The sequence below is a fragment of the Macaca nemestrina genome, chromosome 1 (assembly GCF_043159975.1).
Source record: "Macaca nemestrina isolate mMacNem1 chromosome 1, mMacNem.hap1, whole genome shotgun sequence".
Classification (NCBI taxonomy): Eukaryota; Metazoa; Chordata; class Mammalia; order Primates; family Cercopithecidae; genus Macaca; species Macaca nemestrina.
The window spans coordinates 14975943-14998252 of NC_092125.1; the positions used below are offsets into that span (position 1 = coordinate 14975943).

Here is a 22310-nt window from a genome sequence, read left to right on the forward strand (position 1 = left end):
TAAATAGTGAGAATAACAAATAATTTTTATGGTTACCAATGTTTAAAAATAATCACTTAAAGTGGAACCAGATGTGGAATTTCACCCCAGTACATCAGTCCACAATATTCAGAAGCCTTCTGAGTGGGGCAAGCACTGGCGTGTCCAACAGGAGAGACAGAAAGCCTAACGATGGCCAAGTAATGGACTCCCATGCACTGGGCAGCTCTTTTCCCTCACCTGGCAGGGATCATTGACATCCTTTTCAATAACTCCAAGTGCAAGGGCAGGAAAACAAGAACCTCACATGTCTCTTTTCTTCCCCAGGCAGCAACATGCCTCAGTACGACAAACTCAGACCTACTAGGGTTCCATGAAGCTTCGTCCTCTTTCTCTAGGGAGGAACACCAAGGCTGAGTAACTCCAGCTGCGGACAGGACATTGAGAGGTGAGACCACTGGGCTTCCAGACTCATTCCCTGGCCCCTCCGGACTCTCTCAGGGTGACACACAGCAGCTGACCCTGTGGTGATGCTGGAGTCCAGAGTCAGGATCATGACGACCAAAACAGAGGCACGGAGATGGAGGCAGGGTGTCTGCCTCCTTCCTCTGTGAATCCAAGTCAGGGGCCTGTCCTGTGCTCAGCGGCGAACACTGGATGCCAGTTTCTAGAGGAGTGCACCATGGCACAGTGGAAGCTGAGCAGGGCACCACCCTGGCAGTGGCACTGCTGGGAGGGAGTTCCTAGGTTGGACCCCTAGGGGAGAGTGAGGCTCCCTTTCCTGGGACCTTCCAGAGGTCAGCTGGGTGGCCAACATAGAGATTGGGGGTGTCGGGGGACTAACACAGTGTCTAGCACACAGCAGGTACTCAAGAAATGATACTCCCTTCCCATTGGGAAGTGGTCATGCCAGCTTCCAGAAACTTCTTCCAATAGCGTGAACTGGTACAGAAAGGGGGCATTGCTTATACATGGTTTTACTTGGGCAAGCTATTTCATCTCTCCATGTTCAGCCAGATGTCTCTTCTCCAAAATGGAGATAATAATAGTATCTGCCTTATTTGGCTGTGGTGAAGATTAAAAGAATTAATATATGTAAAGTGGTTATATTAGTACCTGGCAAATAGTAAGAATCAATATACATCAGTCTTTATTTTCAGTCTCTTACATAATGGAAAGGGTCATCTCTGATTTGGTGCCTAAAACAGTATATGGCTCATATAGTAGGTGTTCCAAGTGAGAAGAAGGAAAAGAGGAGGGAGGAAAGGAATGAGGGTGTGAAGGAAAAAAGGAAGGAGGAGGGAGGAAGGAAAGAAGGGAGGAAGGAAGGGAGGGAGGGAGGGAGGATGGAAGGAACGAACGAAGAAGGGAAGGAGGGAAGGAAGGAAATAAAGAAAAAAGAGGAAGGAGGCAGGGAGAAAGGAAGGAGGGAGGAAAGAAGGGAGGAGGGAGGAGGAAGGAAGGAAAGAAGAAAAAAGGAAGGAGGGAGGGAGAAAGGAAGGAAGGAGGAGGGAGAGAGGGAGGGAAGAAGGAAGAAGGAAGGAAGGAAAGAAGAAAAGAAGAAGGAAGGAAGGAAAGAAGAGGAAGGAAGAAGGGAGGAAGGAGGGAGGAAGGAGGGAGGGAGAGAGGAAGGAGGGAGGGAGGGAGGAAGGAAGGAGGAAAGATGGAGGAGAAAGGGAGGAAAGAGGAAAAGAGGAAGGAGGAAGGCAGCTGGGAAGGTAGGAAGGAAGGAGGAGGGAGGGAGGGAGGAAGGAAGGAGGGAGGGAGAAAGGAAGAAAGAAGGAAGGAAAGAAAGAAGAAAAGAGGAAGGAAGGAGGGAGGAAGGAGGGAGGGAGGAAGGAGGGAGGGAGGAAGGAGGGAGGGAGGAAGGAGGGAGGGAGGAAGAAGGGAGGGAGGAAGGAGGGAGGGAGAAAGGAAGGAGGGAGAATCTATTAGAATTGCCTGCTTTATCCCAGATGTTCCTTTGCCGCCTGCATGGCACCAGGAGTGATGAAGCAACGGTGGCTCCCCTCTGCTCAGGTCTCTGTGTCTCTCTCCCTGGCTTGATCTCAGAGGAAGTGTTTTTTGGAGACCAGGGCACTGGACTCAAGGTGAGGAGGGAGATCAGATGCCATTTAGTTCGGAAATAGCTGCCTGCTTGTGTTCCGGATGACTCATCGACCACAGCTGGCCTCCAGTCAGATTCCTCTGTGGAGTGGGAACTAGAATACTGACCTAAATCGGATCCCTGTCAACGCCAGGAGACGGCTCCCTTGGCTGGTGTCTGTTTCCAAGGGTGAATCAAGGGGATTGGCCCTCAGGCTGGGCTTGAGTTGGAGGAAGACGTCCAGATTTGGGAAGGATGTTGCTGTGGCTCCACTCCTTAGTTATTCCTGAGCATAGGCTGGCCAGGACCTGCAGGCAAGGTCTTGTTCAGTGAGGTTCTCAGAGGCCTAACGTTGGGCAGACCCAGTTTCAGAAGTCCTGGTCTCTGAGATGGGGGTCTCCTATGCACTGCGAAGCCCTCTGCCTCTCTCCAAAGGCAGCCATCATGTTCTGACTTGCTCTGAAGTTATTTGTATACTTGTTCCAGCTTCCTGCTGGGCTGTCAACTCTCTGCGGAGTTGGCCATAAACAGGGTATCAATGATCATTGTTGAGTGAATGAATGCGTGGAAAGTCACTAGGGCGGAAAGAAGCAGGAGTTTTCCAGGGGTCAAGGTAGGCACGTCTTTGGAGGTAGGCAACGTGAGCCCTGGAAATAGCCCCCCCACAGGAAATAGCCCCCCTCTGGAAATAGCCCCCCGCTCCCCTCCAGGAACCAGGAAAGTCCGGCCATGACTCAAAGGAGCGCTGCACAGTGAGAACCCCTTGGGTGCTGGCTGCCTCTGGGCACCCTGCTCCTCACATGGCCCCTCATCCCCCGCTGGCTTCTTTTCTGCTACCAGAGAAACTGGCTCTCCTCCCCGACTGCCTGCTTAGGCCAGTGGATCTAGGAAATAACCAGGCCCTCTTAACACCTGACCCAGCTCTGCTGCTTCACTCATCATATAAACACCAGATGCCTGCAAAGATCACAAAAGCTCTGCAGTGTTTTTCATGTAGGAGTGGTGCAGTGGGTTTATGGAGTGTCACACAGAGAGGTGCTGAAAAGTACTTATCACATCTCCCTGCCTCTCCGCATTTCCTAGCTCCCCCAGCTGCCACGTGCCCCTCATCCCTGTAACATCCTCACCAGCAAGTTCTCCCTCCCCACACCCTCCTCCTCATCCACAGCGCGACCTCACCGGCAGGTCCTTCCTCCCAACATAGCCTTCTTCTCCTCCTTCCTCTACAAGGATCCCTGCGACCCCCACTCCCCTGGTCATCTCAGGCAAGAGGAGCCTCTTGGGGAGTGTCTTCTGCTATCTGCTCAGGCAGGGGGAGGCCCCTGGATTTCTGGCTCCTAAAACCCTCTTCCTTGCTCTGTTTGCTTTCCTGAGGGCTTGGTGCTGGCTTACTTTGCCTCTAGTGAGGAATTTTCTTCTGGATATTGGTGCACGCTTCTCTCCATCTCAAAGAACAACTTGCTCATAGCACTGGGTTTGACTCTTGGCCGAATTTCTTTCATTGGAAGCCCTCAGGCCCTTCTCTAGGCTTCTAGCTGTTTCTGCCCCTCAGACTGGCTTCAGAGAAAGGTCAGAGCCCCAGTGGAGTCCGGTAAGCCTAGATTCTCCAAGTGGGAGGGAGTACAACTCCAGCATTCCTGGTGCTAGCTGTTCTCAGGCATCCTCTCTCTGTTTTGAGATGGAGTCTCACTCTGTTGCCCAGGCTGGAGTGCAGTGGCACGATCTCAGCTCACTGCAACCTCTGCCTCTCCGGTTCAAGCAATTTTGAGCACTGTCTCTTGGGCTACGACCTCACTGAAAGAAGACATTCTGCTCCTGGTGCTATGTTCTGCGTAGTAACCATGAAGGTGAGCTGTGATCAGTAATACTTCCCGAAGGCAGGACATGCTGAGACCATTACCTCAGAGTGTGGCCCATCCAAGTCCGCTAGAACTGTCCTGGGAACTCACTGAATGAGAGTGAAAATTTTGCATGTCACAGATTGCCAAATGACCCTATTGGCCAAAAAAATATAAAGTGCTCCAAAGAAATAATTATGTCTTTCCACCAATAAGCACTGAGGGTGGCTCTTTATCCCTTGTTTTTCACATATTTGTTGGCTTACACTGGGCATTTAGAGTTAGTTTTATTCATAAGAAGTTGCACCTGTCACCAGAAGAGTAGCTGCAGGAAAATGGGAGAAAGATGTTCCAAAATTTAATCAGATTTGAGCAACACACCTCGCTTTTTGCAAAAGGAAGCAAACAACCCAAAATCCTACTTAAGGCAAAGACTGTTCCTTTTATGAAGCAGAAAGAGAAGGTCCTGCCAAAGCTGGACGAAAGCAAAAAGAGATGAGGTGTAGAGGTGTGTCCTGCTCCTGACTGAGCCACTGTGAGTCATGCCTTTTCCCAAAGATGGATTTGTTTGTGTACGGCAAAAAGTCAACTGAATTCCCAATAATTCCCTAGAGTTCCTGGCAGGGTTTGGAGGACTAAATGTATACGTGGTTTGTTCCTAAAATTATCTAGTTGGTGCCTCAGTATTTCTGGCTTGTGGATTCCTAAACTACCTTTTAACAAATAGCTCCTTAGGCACTAGGACAAAGGTGAGCTCCTCAGGGCTCCAGGGGTGCATCTGAGGTGAAGCTTTGGGCCATCATAATTGTGACCAGCCCAGAGCCCTTGGCAGAGGAATCACGCAGGGTTTGTGTTTGTCCGAGTGTATCAACAAGATAATAATGTTCTAGCTTGATGGGAACTTTTCAACATGATCTAGTCCAAATTTGTTTTTGGGTGTTTGTCAATCTTTGTTTTGCTTTTGAGATGATTATCTTTAGAAATTCCATGCACTGGTGATGAGAATAAAAATTGATATATCCCTCTTGAAGGTTGATAATATATATCAAAGTTCTGGCCTCTTATTCACTGTTTCTATTTTTAAACTTCTTTTTTCTAAAAAATAATCTGATGTGAATATAGATATGCTACAAAGATGTTCATCCAAGTTTTATTGCTGTTAATACACTGGAAATAACCTAAATGTCCATCAGAAGGGAAATAGGAAATAAAGTACGGTGTATTTACGCAAAAGAATATAAGACAGCTAAGAAAATAAGTGATTCAATGACACAGGGAAAATGCTAGAGAGGAAAAAAGGCATGCATCTGACAGCCCACATAATCGTTACGCATACTACGTATTCCCTTATGGAGATCATATCAGTCAACATATATGTGTACCTATGTTATCTACATAAGATCTATACCTAGCTCACATATATTCAGAAAAAAATGGAATGAACTTCCACTTTTTAAAAGTTTTCATGTTTTCTAACTACCACAGGTAACAACAGTGAGTCATTCTCTCCTTGACCCTTCTCTGACAGAGAAGGCTGTCTACTTTAAAAATTCAATTCATTGGGGGATTGGGTTGAAACCATCTTTTTTTTTTTTTTTTTTTTGAGATGGAGTCTTGCTCTGTCGCCAGGTTGGAGTGCAGTGGTGTGATCTTGGCTCACGATAACCTCCGCCACCTGGGTTCAAGCGATTCTCCTGCCTCAGCCTCCTGAGCAGCTGGGATTACAGGCACATGCCAGCATGCCAGGCTAATTTTTCTATTTTCAGTAGAGATGGAGTTTCACCATGTTGGTCAGGTTGGTCTCGAACTCCTGACCTCATGATCCTCCCACCTTGGCTTCCCAAAGTGCTGGGATTACAGGTGTGAGCCCTTGCGCCCAGCCAAAACCGTTCTTGATGCTTAAGAATAGTTTAAGGGGGCTAAAACATGAGTCTCTTGTAAACAGATACAAATGATAATAAAAATGGGAAACGTCTTCATGAACTAGAATGTGTAAGACAAGAAGGAAACCTTTTTCACTTTTAAAATTTTTAGAATTTCTTTTTAAAATGTAAAATTCTTTTAAGTCTGTGCTTTTAATGTCATTGTCCGTTTGTCTTTTTATAAGTATGTTTATTATAGCATCAAAAGTAAATAATCACTCCCATTTTCCATATTTTAAACATTTTGTTTTCTCACATCCCTTTTATTTTTTCTTGCAATTTACATTTTCAGAACATGATGGTAATGAAACATGGAGAAAGGAGAAGGTGAGAGATGCTTTTAGTAACAGTACTGGTTTTCCCCAACCATTCCTTCAGGAATGAAGGAATCCATACCTAGGGCTCTGAGCTGGGGAGAGTCATTGGTTGCTCTTCCACCCAGGGACAGCTCTCTATTGGTGGTTTAGCAAGGAGCGGTTAGTTGCCTTTTCTGCCTGCCGCTTCTTTAGGATGCTTCTGTCTTTGCTCCAGCCTCACCTCACTGCAGCCTTTCCTAGCTCTCTCCCCCATCTCTTCATTTCAGCTGACATATGGCTTTTGACTTTTCCTTTGAGTATGCGTGAGTGAAGAGGCTATTGTATTGTTATCTGTCTTAGACAGGAGCACAGGCCATCTCCTCACATCCTGGCCAATCTCTGTGGTGCCCTGGCACCTTGGAATCGCAGCTGCTTGAAATGTGGAGGGCTCCCGCCCACGAAGGAGGCTCGTGCTCTGGCACAGTGGTGGGAAAAACAGCCAAACAGCCCTCAACGCATTGCTTTCATCCCTGTCAGCATGTCATTCACAGGCATCAGCTTCAGGGCACACTGGTTAGAAATTATTATTTAGATATGGTGTTTATAAATGGGTTTGTGCTTTCCCATTACATATTGTTTATCAATATAAATACTCCTTGGTGTAAATTTATTTGGTTTTGATATGTTAAAGCTCAAATGAACAAACTATGACACAATTCAAGACTTCCCCCTTGTCTCTTGACTTTTTTTCTTTGCCACTGTTTAAAACACGGCCCTGTGCATTTCACACACCTCTTTTAAAAAAGGTTTTATTTTATTTTATTTCTATTTCCCACTCCCACTGCCCGACAGGCCCTAGTATGTGTTGTTCCCCACCACGTGTCCATGTGTGCTCATCATGCAGCTCCGACTTATAAGTGAAACATGTGGTGTTTGGTTTTCTGTTCTTGCGTCAGTTTGCTGAGGATAATGGCTTCCAACTCCATCCACGTCCCTGCAAAGGACGTGATCTTGCTCCTTTTTATAGCTTGTTCCTTTTATATTATATGCGTAGTATTCCATGGTGTATATGTACTATATTTTCTTTATTCAGTCTATCATTGATGGGCATTTAGGTTGATTCCATGTCTTTGCTATTGCATTTGCACACACACCTTAACCCCTTCTTTTTTTTTTTTTTTTTTTTTGAGGTGGCGTTTCGCTCTGTAGCCCAGGTTGGAGTGCGCTGGCGCAATCTCGGCTCACTACAAGCTCCGCCTGCTGTTAACCCCTTCTTTAAACCATTGCTTTTTGTAAAACTGCAAAGATGGAAAAAAACCACACCCAAAACCAAAAACATCATCAGCAGAAAACTATCAGGCATCAACCCATTCAAGTGTTGTATTTCACTCCTGGGGGTGGGGACTGTCCCCAGAAGAGCTCTCTGCTGGGCCGAATTTGTGGCAAATACTCACAGGAGAAGCTCACTGAGTTTTCTTTTAACTTTGATTGCTTATTTAAAGTGAATGGGCATTAAATGCTCTATCGATAGCAGGATTCTAATTAGGGATTTGTAGCAACCTAATACATCATCTAAGATATGAAGGATGTTTGTAACTTGAAAATCTGTCTCTGGCAGTGTCGTTCTCAAAATTTAAGGCACATGTAACCATGGTACCTGCAGCATTATTTGATTTATTAATGGGATGGACAACATGAAGCACAAAAAATTTTACTTGACCACCGGTGGAGCTAGTTGAAGCTATCAAATATGTCAGCTTAAGTTGCTAGCATGAAAAGGAATCAAAAATCACTTTCATTGCACAATATTTAGCTATAAACCTGCCCAGAAATGATAGAGGTAAACCCAAGTTTGTCTTCATCCAAGCACATTACATATTAATTCATAGGATACTTCTCTATGAATCTAAATAGTAGTGATCAAATCACACTGGGATTTGGAGTACATGAGCCCAATTCAGTTGTGTGCCATGGGGCCGCTCCTGCATTTGGTGACTGTTCTCTGCTGCTTGCTAGTGGATGTGGGTTATGGCTACAGATGATATACTGTGCTCCTGCAAAGGAAGGCCTGGACACTGTTTCAGAGATAGACTCTCTGAGGTAGAAAGGGTTTTGGAAATCATCTTGTATATCACCCGCAGTTTGGGACAGGAAGGAATAAAACTAAGAGGATGAGAGAGAAACAAAAAACTATGGCTATTCTGGGAACACTAAATAGAAGCAACCTAAATATACCTCCAGAAGTGCACAAACAGCCAAAATGACGAGGTCTGTCTCGCAGCTGCAGCTGCAATGAAGCCGAGAGTATCTTAGATTGATGGGACCTGCCTGCATTTCAGATACATTTCTGGAGGTAAAATAAAGAGGCCACTCCTTCTTGGATGTCAGTTTTAAACTTTGGACAAGATTCAGGAAATTTATAGTGTCTTTGAAATGACTCTTTTTGGGAAAGGAAATTGTGCCTTTACAAAAAAATGTACTTAATTTTAAGAAATAAAAGGCCATGTAAGTGCTTCCCAGATCCAAGTGGAAGTTTTTGGGAAAATGTGAGACTCCTGGGAGAGATGATGGGTAAATTTGGGCATCGGGTAAGGTTATTAGGCAGTTTTGTCAGAAAGGAAGGTATTAAGCACAACAGCAAACTCATGCTTCTCGCCATCAAAGAATTGACAAGACAACCCATGGAACAGGAGAAAATATTTGCAAATCATATATCTAATAAGAAATTTGCATCTAGAATATGTGAAGAACTCTTACAACTCAATAATAAAAAGACAACCCAATTAAAAAATGGGCAAAGAATCTGAAGAGGTATTTCCCAAAAGAAGATATACCAAGGCCAATAAACACATGAAAAGATGCCATCAGAGAAATGCAAAGCAAAACCATGATAAACATGAGAACACAGATATCTTTTTGACATAGTGATTTTAATTCCTTTGGCTCTATATCCAGAAGTGGGGTTACTGGATCATATGGTAGTTCTGTTTTTAGGCTTGAAGGAACCTCCATACTCTTTTCTGAAATGGTGATATTAATTTACATTTCCACCGACAGTGTGTTGTTCCTGTTCCTCTGCACCTTTACCAAACGTGTGCTATTATTCACCTTTTTGGTAACTGCATTCTAACAGGTATGAGGTAATAGCTTATTGTGGTTTTAATTTGCATTTACCCGATAGAGATGTTGAGCATTTCTTCACATACCTGTTGACCATCTGTATCTCTTCTTTTGACAAATGCCTTTTAATTGGATTATTTGTTTTCTTGCTATTGACTTGTTTGAGTTCCTCATTTTTAAAAATATGTTAGCCCCTTATCAGATGTATGGTTTGCAAATATTTTCTTCCAATCTGTGGATTGTCTCTTCATTCTGTTAATTATTTCCTTGGCTATGCAGAAACTTTTTATGTTGATATAATCCCATGTGCCTGTTTTTGCTTTTGTTGCCTATGCTTTTGGAGTCAACCAAAAAATCATTGCCCAGACCGATGTCATAAAGTTTTTCTCCTACATTTTCTTCTAGGAGCTTTACAGTTGCAGGTCTTACATTTGTCTTTAATCTACTTTGAGTTGATTTTTTTGTATATGATGTCTGAGATAAGGTCCAATTTCATTCTTCTGCATGTGAATGAATATACAGTTTTCCCAGCACCATTTATTGAAGAGACTGCTCTTTCCCCATTGTGTCTTCCTGGCACTTTTGGTGAAAATAAATTGCCCATGAATACTTGGGTTTACTTCTGGGCTTTATATCCTGTTCCATGGGTTGATATGTCTGTTGTCATGCCAGTGCCATTATGATTTTGTTTCTTTCTTTTCCCTTTTCCTTTTTTTCGAGACAGGGTCTCACTCTGTTGCCCAGACTGGAGTGTGGTGGTGCAATCATAGCTCACTGCAGCCTTGAACACCCAGGCTTAAGCAATCCTCCCATCTCAGCCTCCAGAGTAGCTGGGACTACCGGCATGCACCACCATATCTGGCCAATTTTTAATTTTTTTTTTGTAGAAATGAGGTCTCACTATGTTGCTCAAGCTAGTCTCGAACTCCTGGACTCAAGGTATCTTTCTGCCTTGGTCTCCCAAAGGGCTGGGATTATAGACATGAGCCATTGCACCCAGCTGCCATGCTGTTTTGATTACAATATCTTTATAATATATTTTGAAATCAGGTAGTGTGATACCTCCAGCTTTGTTCTCTTTGCTCCAGATACCTTTGGCTATTCAGGGAATGGTGACCACAGTTAATATTAATGTATTGTATATTTCAAAATTGCTAAAGACTGGATTGTTTACATTCTCACCACAAAAAATGGAAAGTTAATGAGGCATGTTAACTATCTTGACTTAATCTTTCCATAATGTATGTATAGATCAAAACATCACATTGTACCCCATACATATATATACTTATTAATTGTTGATGAACAAAACTAATTAATTTTTAAAAAACACAATGAGGTACCACTTCATACCTGCTAGAATGGCTAGAATAAAAAAAGCAGACAATAGCAACTCTTGGAGATGATGTAGAGAAATTACAGTCCTCATCCACTGCTGGTGGAAATCCACTTCAGAAAATGGCCTGGCACTTCCTCAAAAGAGTAAACAGAATTACTATACTACCCAGCAATTCCACTTCTAGGTATAAACCCATAAGAAAAGAAAACATATGTCTGTAAAGAAACTGGCACATAAATGTTCAGAGCAGCATTATGCATAATAACTCAAAGTGAAATCCTCTCCAAAACATCAGTGTTCTGCACTCTCATCCAGCACACTTTTCCTAGGAACTGTTTCATCTTTTTCAAGAAATACTTTACATAATCCATGTAATCAACATGAAAATGACCAAAAAGCCTTCACAGGAAATCATTTCTTACTTGAGCAAAAGGTGCTAATCAAGAACACCTATTAACTGCTGTGCTAGGTATTTCCTTCCTTTTTCCTCTAAAATCACTCTGCTGCCAGAGTTGAGACTCACAGGTTAACCATCTGTCAGATGCCCTGGAGCACAGGTTAGTTTGCCCAGGCCAGCACACCTTCCTGTGTTTATGTTTACAGCATATCACAGGTGAGGGAAAAATCTGGCAAAGACTTCTCACAGCCAAGTGCTAATTACGACCAGAGTTTGTGTAGCTTATTGGAGGAGTAAACCTATTTGATCTTGTCAAGAATAAAAAATGTAGGTGTTGTTCAGGTGTTTCTGTTTTTCTTGTTGGTGTTTCAACACAACAGATGTGTTATTGCTGCAAACATGCTCACATTACAACCCGATGCTAGTGCTTTTGAAATTTCTTTTCTCTCAAATTGATGTTATTGAGTTAAGGTCAATGAAGATTCTAGCATTTCTGCTGTGCCCCACTTTGCAAGGACCGCAGCCCTCTGTGGGGAGTGAGAGGAGGCTTGAGGGCTGAGCTCTGCTGAGCTGCCACCCTCTACCCTGGGGTTCTTGTGGGTAGGAGAACTGCACCTCTCACTTCCTCCAGCACCCTCCCTGCTCACTCTCCACACCAGGGAGTAATCACGGAGGGGGTTCATCCTCCTGTTAGTCATTCACTCATTTGTTCATTGGTTCAATAAATATTTTATGAGCACTTACTACGTACCAGGCACTGTGCTGGAGATTGATAGACTCTTTCCTTGACTGAACTCTCTCCTTGACCAGGTTCCTCTGAGCCTTCTTCTCCACTAGCCCTCATCTTTGCCCTAGTAAGACTTGAACAAACACTAGTAGAATTTCTAACAGCACAAGGCCTTATCCCTTGGATGGCCCTCCCTTCCCCCTTGAAGTGCCTTTCTGAGAAACCTCAAGGCTGCCCAAGGAGTTTACTGTTTGTTCCAGCAACACCTGATGATAGGGTCCCTGTTTCCCAGCCTCAGAGGGAGTGCATAGGAGCCTAACTTTGACTTGTACCAGTTAGCAAACCCAGATGAGTTTCACATGGGATCAACTTCCCCTTATCACTTTTTATAACTTTTATAATTTTTCATTTCCCTAACTCTGCTCAAGACCCTTTAAAATGCCCAGTGACCTCTGCATTAATCAGATTGAAGCTCAGTTCTTTCCTTTACTGACAGCAGTTATTGAATAAAATCTGTTTTTACTGCCTTAACTAATGTCCAGCTATGTTTATCTCCCTTTTCTTTCTCCTTTTTTTTCTCCCAAGATGGAGTCTTGCTGTGTTGCCCAGGCTGGAGTGCAGTGGTGCTATCTTGGCTCACTGCAACCTCCGCCTCCCAGATTCAAGCAATTCTCCTGCCTCAGCCTCCCAAGTAGCTGTGATTACAGGCACGTGCCACAACGCCTGGCTAATTTTTGTATTTTGTTTAGTAGAGATGGGGTTTCACCGTCTTGGCCAGGCTGGTCTCGACCTCCCAACCTCAGGTGATCCACCCATCTCAGCCTCCCAAAGTGCTGGGATTATAGGTGTGAGACACCACGCCTGGCCTATGTTTGTCTTTGACAGGATACAGCAATACAGACAACATTTCCAGAATCTGCCCTCCTTGGGCTTACATGTTAGTGGGGATCCAGGCAGTGAGCAAGTAAAAGAATGATGTTGGGTGATGTTGATGCAGGGCAGGCGAGCCCCCAAATTGGGGCTTAGTGCCAGGAGGGCTCTTGGCTTCACCCAGGAAAGAATTCAAGGGTGAGCCAGTGGCATTAGACAGCAACTTTTATTTTATAGCAGCAGCAGCAGAGGTACTGCTCATTGCAGAGCAGGGCTACCCCACAGGCAGTGTGCCCAGAGCAGCAGCTGGGAGGCAGCTCTGCAGCCATATTTATACCCACTTTTAATTACATGCCAATTAAGGGGAAGATTATGCAGAAATTTCTTGGAAAAGAGGAGTAACTTCTGGGTTATCAGGTTGTTGCCATGGAAGGGGGCAGTAACATTGCCATGGTGTTTCCATGGCAATGGTAAATTAACATGACATACTGGTGGGTGTGTCCTATGGAAAGCTGCTTCTGTCCCATCCCTAGTCCTCAGTTTAGTCCAGTGTCTGAGCCCCTCCTCTGGGGAGTCCAGTCCCACCTTGTATTAGTCCGTTTTCACGTGGCTGATAAAAACATACCCAAGACTGGGTAATTTATAAAGAAAGAGGTTTAATGGACTCACAGTTCCACGTGGCTGGGGAGGCCTCACAATCATGGTGGAAGGCGAAAGGCATGTCTTACATGGTGGCAGACAAGAGAGAGAATGAGAGCCAGGTGAAAGGGGTTTCCTCTTATAAAACCATCAGATCTTGTGAGACTTATTCACTACCATGAAAACAGTATGGAGGAAACCGCCCCCATGATTCAATTATCTCCCACGGGGTTCCTCCCACAACACGTGGGAATAATGGGCTATAATTCAAGACGAGATTTAGGTGAGGACGCAGCCAAACCATATCATACCTTCTATCTCATTGTGGTGGGTCTGTGATTGCGGGGGGGGGGTATTAATGGGGTTTCAAGATGGTCTCTAGAGAAACTAAAATTGGACAGAAACCTAAAGGAAGATAAGCTAATCTTTTAAAGAGCGGGAGAAGGGCCTTCTAGTCAAAGGGGACACAATGAAAAGGAACTTGATGCTATAAGAATAGAGCAATAGATAAGGCCAGTGGAATAGGTAGGAACCCACCCCACATGCCTTGAGCCTTGACACATTTAGATTTTAAAAGCCAGAGTAATGCTGTGATTTGGAAGGGGAGCAAATAAGCCTGAATAAAGTCAAGTTTGAATCACGAAATTGGACTGTGGAATTGGATTGAAGTGAAGCGAGTGATGAGGGCAATGCTGTACTCAGATGATTCCGTGGCTCAGAGTGGCTGGAGCACACAGGAGGCTGGGATGGTCTGTGATTTTTTTGACAAAGGCTGTCATACTTGTTCCTCATAAGGCACAGCCTGGAGAGCAGTGGGCAAAGAAGTGGGAGGCAGCGGAAAGGTTCTGTGCACATGTGTCCTTGGGTACTTCCCACTTGCTGATTGGCTTCCAGGGTGCAATTGGTCTCCCTTTTTCTCCCAGAGCTTGAGTGCAGTCTTGATGAGCCACAACTACATCTCCTACTCAGAAAGAAATGTCTGGGGGTATCCACAGTGAAGCTGCCTGGAGGATGCTGAAAGTATGGTGGTTAAGAGTGGCTCCCAAAACATATGCTCTTCCCAAACATAAAGAAACCCACAATCTGTCTGTCACCCTAATTGCTCCTCAGCACTACTAAGTGTAGTGTGGGCTAACAGGACAGGAAACAGGAACATGGGTTAAAAACCCATGTTCGAATTGGAGTATTCCAAGACCAGGATGTGTTGGAGGTAATAGTGAATTACCTCCTCCAATATCACTGTAGAAGAGATTCTGGAGATGCCTAGAGAGTTTCTCATGTTGGCACCCACATATGTTTCTAAGCCTTTTAGGGGTCTTGTGGACACCTCAGTGGGTCTTGGAGCTGCTCTTTCTTTTCTTTTTTTGATTGCATTATTTTTTAAAAAAATTTCGATAGGTTTGGGGGGAACAGGTGGTATTTGGTTACATGAGGAAGCCCTTTAGTGATGATTTGTGAGATTTTGGTGCACGCATCACCCGAGCAGTAAAAACTGAACCCAATTTGTAGTCTTTTGTCCCTCACCCTCCTCCCACCCTCTCTCCTGAGTCCCCAAATTCCACTGCATTATTCTTATGCCTTTGCAGCCTCATAGCTTAGCTCCCACTTATGAGTGAGAACATGCAATGTTTGTTTTTTTTCATTCCTGAGTTACTTAGAATAATAGTTACCAGTTCCATCCTGGTAGCTGCAAATGCCATTAATTCTTTCCTTTTTATGGCTGAGTAGTATTCCATAAACAATTTGTTTATCCACTCATTGATTGATGAGCATTAGGGCCGGTGCCATATATTTGCAATTGCGAATTATGCTGCTATAAGCTTGTGTATGCAAGTATCTTTTTTGGATAATGACTTCTTTTCGTCTGGGTAGATACCCAGTAATGGGACTGTTGGATCAAATGGTAGTTCTCCTTTTAGTTCTTTATTAAACTTTAACTAAATAAAACACTATTTTCCATATTGGTTGTACTAGTTTACATTCCCACCAACTGTGTAGAAGTGTTCCCTTTTCATCACATCCATGCCAACATCTATTATTTTTTGCTTTTTTGATTATGGCCATTCTTGCAGGAGTACGGTGGTATCACACTGTGGTTTTGATTTACATTTCCTTTATCATTAGTTATGTTGAGCATTTTTTCATATGTTTGTTGGCCATTTGTACATCTTCTTTTGAGAATTGTCTATTCATGTCCTTAGCCCACTTCTTGATGGGACCGTTTGTTTCTTTCTTGCTAATTTTTTTGAGTTTGTTGTAGATTCTGGATATTAGTCCTTTGCAGGATATGCAGGTTGTGAAGATTTTTCTCCTACTCTGTTGGTTGTCTGTTTACTCTGCTGACTCTTCCTTTTGCTGTGCAGAAGCTCTTTAGTTTAATTAAGTCCCACCTATTTATTTTTGTTTTCGTTGCATTTGCTTTTGGGTTCTTGGTCATGAAGTCTTTGCCTAAGCCAATGTCTAGAAGGGTTTTTCTGATGTTATCTTCTAGAATTTTTATAGTTTCAGATCTTTGATTTAAGTCCTTGATCCATCTTGAGTTGATTTTTGTGTAAGGTGAGAGATGAAGAGCCAGTTTTTTTCTCCTATATGCAGCTTGCCAATTATGCCCACAGCATTTGTTGAATAGGGTGGCCTTTCCCCACTTTATGTTTTTGTTTGCTTTGTCGAAGATCAGTTGGCTGTAAGTATTTGGGTTTACTTCTGGGTTCTGGATTCTGTTCCATTGGTCTATGTGCCTATTTTTATACCAGTACCATGCTGTTTTGGTGACTATGGCCTTATAGTATAGTTTGAAGTCAGGTAGTGTGCTGCCTCTAGATTTGCTCTTTTTGCTTAGTCTTGCTTTGGCTATGTGAACTCTTTTTTGGTTCCACATGTTAGGATTGTTTTTACTAGTTCTGTGAAGAATGATGATAGAATTTTGATGGGAATTTCATTAAATTTGTAGATTGCTTTTGGCAGTATGGTCATTTTCACAATATTGATTCTACCCATCCATGAGCAGGGGATGTGTTTCCATTTGTTTGGGTTGTCTATGATTTCTTTCAGCAGTGTTTTGTAGTTTTCCTTGTAGATGGCTTTCACCTCCTTGTTTAGGTATATTCCTAAGTATTTTATTTTATTTTATTTTATTTTATTTTATTTTTGCAGCTTTTGTAAAAAGAGTAGAGTTCTTGATTTGATTCTCAACTTGGTTGCTGTTGGTGTATAGCACAGCTACTGATTTGTGTATATTAATTTTGTATCCTGAAATTTGCTGAATTTATTTAACAGTTCTAGGAGCTTTTTGGAGGAGTCTTCAGAGTTTTCTAGGTTTACGATCATATCATCAGCAAACAGCAAGAGTTTGCCTTCTTCTTTACTAATTTGGATGTCCTTTATTTGTTTCTCTTGTCTGATTGCGCTAGCTAGGGCTTCTAGTACTATGTTGAATAGAAGTAGGAGAGTGGGCATTCTTGTCTTGTTCTCAGAAGAAATGCTTTCAACTTTTCCCCATTCAGTATTATGTTGGCTGTGGGTTTGCCATAGATGGTTTTTATTACACTGAGGTATATTCTTTGTGTGCTGATTTTGCTGAGGGTTTTACTCATAAAGGGATGCTGGATTTTGTCAAATGCTTTTTCTGCATCTATTGAGATGATCATGTGATTTTTGTTTTTAATTCTCTTTATGTGGTATTACATTTATTGACTTGCATATGTTAAACCATCCCTGCATCCCTGGTATGAAACCCACTTGATTATGGTGGATTATCTTTCTCATACGCTGTTGGATTTGGTTCACTAGCATTTTTAAAAAATGATTTTTGCATCTATGTTCATCAGGGATGTTGGTTTGTAGTTTTATTTTTTTATTATGTCCTTTCCTGGTTTTGGTATTAGGGTGATACTGACTTCATAGAATGATTTAGGAGGATTCCCTCTTTCTCTATCTTGTGGAATAGAGTTAATAGGAATCGTACCAGTTCTTCTTTGAATGTCTGATAGAATTGAGCTGTGAACCCATCTGGTCCTGGGCTTTTTTTTTTGTTGGTAATTTTAAAATTATTATTTCAATCTCGCTGCATGTTATTGGTCTGTTCAGGGTTTCTAATTCTTCCTGATTTAATCTAGGAGGGTTGTATATTTCCAGGAACTTATCCATCTCCTCTAGGTTTTCTAGTTTATCTGTGTAAAGGTGTTCATAGCAGTCTTGAATGATCTTTTGTATTTCTGTGGTGTTGGTTGTAATACCTCCCATTCCATTTCCAGTTGTGCTTATTTGGATCTTCTTTTCTTGGTTAATCTTTCTAATGGCCTATCAATTTTATTTATCTTTTTAAAGAACCAGCTTTTTGTTTCATTTATCTTTTGTATTTTTTTGTTTCAATTTCATTTAGTTCTTCTCTAATCTTGGTTATTTCTTTTCTTTTTTTGACAGAGTCTTGCTCTATCACCCAGGCTGGAGTGCAGTGGTGCCATCTCAGCTCACTGCAAGCTCTGCCTCCTGGGTTCATGCCATTCTCCTGCCTCAGCCTCCTGAGTAGCTGGGACTACAGGTGCCTGCCACCACACCTGGCTAATTTTCTTTTTATTTTTTAGTAGAGACGGGGTTTCACCATGTTAGCCAGGATGGTCTTGATCTCCTGACCTCGTGATCCTCCCGCCGTGGCCTCCCAAAATGCTGGGATTACAGGTGTGAGCCACTGCACCTGGCTGGTTATTTCTTTTCTTCTGCTGGGCTTGGATGTGGTATGTTGTTGTTTCTCTAGTTCCTTCAGGTGTGGTCTTAGATTGCCTATTTGTGCTTTTTCAGACTTTTTGATGTAGGCATTTAAGGCTAAGAATTTTCCTCTTAGCACTGCCTTTGCTGTATCCCAGAGGCTTGGATAAGTTGTGTCATTATTGTAGTTTAGTTCAAAGGATTTTAAACTTTCATCTTGAGTTTCTTTTTGACCCAATGATCATTCAGGAGCAGGTTATTTAATTTTCATATATTTGCATGGTTTTGAAGGTTCCTTTTGGAGTTGATTTCCAGTTTTATTCCACTGTGGTCTAAGAGAGTACTTGACATAATTTCAATTTTCTTAAATTTATTGGGACTTGTTTTGTGGCAATCATATGGTGTATCTTAGAGAAAGTTCCATGCGCTGATGTGTTGGAGGCCACACAAGTGCTTCTTGTGATTAGGCATGATTGAAGCCTGTTAGTAATAATGAGAACCTGTGATCAGTTAAACAGCTGACCAATTGTTACCTTCTCCTCCTTGCTCTTGTTACCCAATATATAAGAAGGGCTGTGGAAGCTCGGTGGCTGCCTTTGCTCACTAGAAGTAGGGAGCCCTTATCTTTTCTTCTTCTCTTCTTCTCTCTTCTTCTTCCCCATGCTAGCCTTTCCTTAAAATAGTTTCTTTTGTTTTCTGTTACCATTTCTATGTTCATCCCTTTGTTCAGTCTTGTAATGACGGTCTCAAGCAGTAACAGTAAAAACTGCTGCAATGAGGGTCTCAAGTAGTAGCTGTGGCAGTCAGCCACACTGATGAATAGAATGTATATTCTGTGGTTGTTGGGTAGAATGTTCTATAAAATATCTGTTAAGTCAACTTGTTCTAGGGTATAGTTTAAACCCAGTGTTTCTTTGTTGACTTTCTGTCTTGATCTGTCTAGTGCTGTCAGTGGAATATTGAAGTCCCCCACTATTAACTTGCTATCCCATTTCTTATGTCTAGCAGTAATTGTTTTATAAATTTGGGAGCTCCAGCATTAAGTGCATATATATTTAGGATGATCGTGACATTTTCCTGTTAAGGCCTTTAATCATTATATAATGTCCCTCTTTGTCTTTTTTAACTGCTGTTGCTTTAAAGTTTGTTTTGTCTGATATAAGAATAGCTACTCCTACTCACTTTTGGGTGTCCATTTACCAGGAATATCTTTTTCCACCCTTTTACCTTAAGTTTATGTGAGTCCTTATGTGTTAAGTGAGTCTCTTAAAGGTAGCAGACACTTGGTTGGTGAATTCTTATCCATTCTGCAATTCTGTATCTTTTAAGCGGAGCATTTAGACCATTTACATTCAATGTTAGTAATGAGATGTGAGGTACTATTCAATTCATCATGCTATTTGTTTATTTGTTGCTTGAATACCTTGTTTTTTTGTGTGTGTGTTTTTGTTTTATAGATCCTGTGAGATTCATGCTTCAAAGAGGTTCTGTTTTGGTGTGTTTCTAGGCTTTGTTTCAAGATTTAGAGCTCCTTTTAGCAGTTCTTGTAGTGCTGCCTTGGTAGTGGTGAATTCTCTTAGTGTTTGTTTGTCTGAAAAAGACTATCTTTCCTTCATTTACGAAGCTTAGTTTCACTGGATACAAAATTCTTGGCTGATAATTGTTTTGTTCAAGGAGGCTGAAGATAGGGCCCCAATCCCTTCTGGTTTGTATAGTTTCTGTTGAGAAATATGCTGTTAATCTGATAGGTTTTCCTTTATAGGTACCTGGTGTTTTTGCCTCACAGCTCTTAAGACTCTTTCTTTTGTCTTGACTTTGGATAACTTGATAACTATGTGCCTAGGCGAGGATCTTTTTGTGATGAATTTCCCAAGTGTTCTTTGAGCTTCTTGTATTTGGATGTCTAGATCTCTAGCAAGGCTGAGGAAGTTCTCCTTAATTATTCCCCCAAATATGTTTTCAAACTTCTAGATTTCTCTTCTTCCTTGGGGATGCCAATTCTTGGGTTTGGTCATTTAACATAATCCCAGACTTCTCGGGGGCTTTGTTAATTTTTTTAAAATTCTTTTTTCTTTGTCTTTGTTGGATTGAGTTATTTCAAAAACCTTGTCTTCGAGCTCTGTAGTTCTTTCTTCTGCTTGTTTGATTCTATTGCTGAGACTTTCCAGTACATCTTGCATTTCTCTAAGTGTGTCCTTTATTTCCTGAAGTTGTGACTATTTTTTATTTATGCTATCTATTTCACTGAAGATTTCTCCCTTTATATCTTATATATTTTAAAAAATTTCTTTAAGTTGGACTTCACCTTTCTCTGGTGCCTCCTTGATTAGCTTAATAATTAACCTTCTGAATTCTTGTTCTGGCAATTCAAGCATTTCTTCTTGGTTTGGATTTGTTGCTGGTGAGCGAGTTTTTTGTTTGTTTGTTTTTTGTTTTTGGAGGTGTTAAAGAACCTTGTTTTGTCATATTGCCAGAATTATTTCTCTGGTTCCTTCTCATCTGGGTAGGCTATGTCAGAGGGAAGATCTAGGGCTCAAGGCTGCTGTTCAGATTCTTTTGTCCCATGGGGTGCTCCTTTGATGTAGTACTCTCCCATCCCCTTTTTCCTACGGATGTGACTTCCTGAGATCCAAACTGTAGTAATTGTTATTTCTCTTCTGGGTCTAGCCACCCAGAAGGGCTACAGGCTCTGGGCTTGTACTAGGAAGTGTCTGCATAGAGTCCTGTGATATGAACTATCTTTAGGTCTCTTAGCCAAGGATACCAGCACCTGCTCCAGTGGAGGTGGCAGGGGAGTGAAATGGACTCTGTGAGGGTCCTTAGTTGTATCGTTGCTTATTGTAGTTTTGTGCTGGTTGGCCTCCTGCCAGGAGGTGGCACTTTCAAGAGAGCATCAGCTGTGGTAGTAAAGGGTGGTGGGCAGAGCCCTAGAACTTCCAAGAGAATATGCCCTTTGTTTTCAGCTATCAGGGTGAGTAGGGAAGGACCATCAGGTGGGGGCAGGGCTAGGCATGTCTGAGCTCAGACTTGCCTTGGGAAGGGCTTACTGTGGCTGCTGTGGCGAATGGGGGGTGTGGTTCCCAGGTCAATAGAGTTATGTTCCCAGGAGGATTATGGCTGCCTCTGCTGTGTCATGCAGGTTGTCAGGGAAGTGGGGGAAAGCTGGCAGTTACAGGCCTCACTCAGTTCCCACACAACCAAAAGGCCAGTGTCTTTTCTACCGTGCCCCCCGCCCCCCACCTCACCAGCACTGAGTCTGTTCCCAGGCAGTGGGTAAACAGGGCTGAGAACTTGCCCCAGGCTACCAGCCTCCAGGATGAGAAAGCAAGCAGGACTTTCATGCCTCCCCATATCAGATCCATGCCCTCCCCGGAGTTCTGGCTAGGAAACTCTTGTTGGAATTGTTACAAATTTCAGTTGGGGGTTTCCTTCTCCCTGTGGTCTTTTCCAAGTTCCTCTGGCAGCCCTCCCCAGGGACCCCTGTGAAACAAGTCAGAAATGGGGGACCCAGAGAGACTGCAGGGCTTTCCTGCTGCTTCCTCTACCTCTGTATTTCACTCGGGTGTCTACATTGTCTCAGCTCAAATCCTTCTCCCATGATCTGGACTTTCAGATTCCCCAGTGAGGGTGTGTGTTCATGGGCAGATGATTCTCCTTTCCCACTTTCACAGTTTGGGCACGCACAGTATTTGGGCTGTCTCCTGGGTCCTGCAGGAGTAATCTGCTTCCTTCAAAGGGTCTGTGGATTCTCTTGGCTTTCCTGGTATATTCCTGCAGTAGTTCTTGGAGCAAAAGTTCACAGTGTGAGTTTCCACACGCTTCTCTGTCCCTCCGAGTGAAAGCTGCAATTTAGTCCTGCCTCCTATCCGCCATTTTCCCCCCTCTCCTGGGAGGTCCTCTTTCATACTTTCTGTGACTGGGATCCTCTCTTCTTCCCCATTTCAGTCACTTTTTGAACAACTTTGCATTTGTACAGGTGAGACTGGTGGGTTTTCCATTTGCCTAGGAGGTCGGAAACTTTAGGTATATTACACAATTTACAAACCGCTGTGTGGTGGTTGGTTGCTTGTTCCTTTCACATCACCTGGGGCTGGCAGGCAGCAGCTGGTGTCCCTAAAGAGATGCAGATGGAAAGCATCAACACTGACAAGAGCCCGTCATCAATTTCCCCTTCCTGATAAGGGAGTTTCTCTGCGACTCAGGCCAATTCACCTGGAACCACAGAGCCAGGAGGTCTGGCTGTGCAAGGGTGGGCAGGAAAAGCCAGAGTACCTGAGATGGCGAAGGAGGAATGAAAGAGACACAGGATGCAGAGCCAGCTAGAATGCAAAGAGTGAGAGCACATCAGAACCAGCCAAACCACCACCACATAAAAGGAAGGGGCGCCCCAGCC

At 43.0% G+C, this 22310-nt stretch overlaps 1 protein-coding gene and 1 long non-coding RNA gene across 2 annotated transcripts in view; one reads left to right on the forward strand and one right to left on the reverse strand.

The window, feature by feature from the left end:
* Positions 1-22310, reverse strand: part of LOC105464118 (solute carrier family 35 member F3) — a 409658-nt gene that overhangs the window by 114829 nt on the left and 272519 nt on the right. The gene's annotated exons all lie outside the window — the stretch shown is intronic.
* LOC105464114 (uncharacterized) overlaps positions 1-22310 on the forward strand; it is a 31606-nt gene that overhangs the window by 7410 nt on the left and 1886 nt on the right. Inside the window, exon 3 of the long non-coding RNA XR_976654.3 lies at positions 307-427. This is a non-coding gene — a long non-coding RNA (uncharacterized lncRNA). The remainder of the gene's footprint in view (positions 1-306; positions 428-22310) is intronic.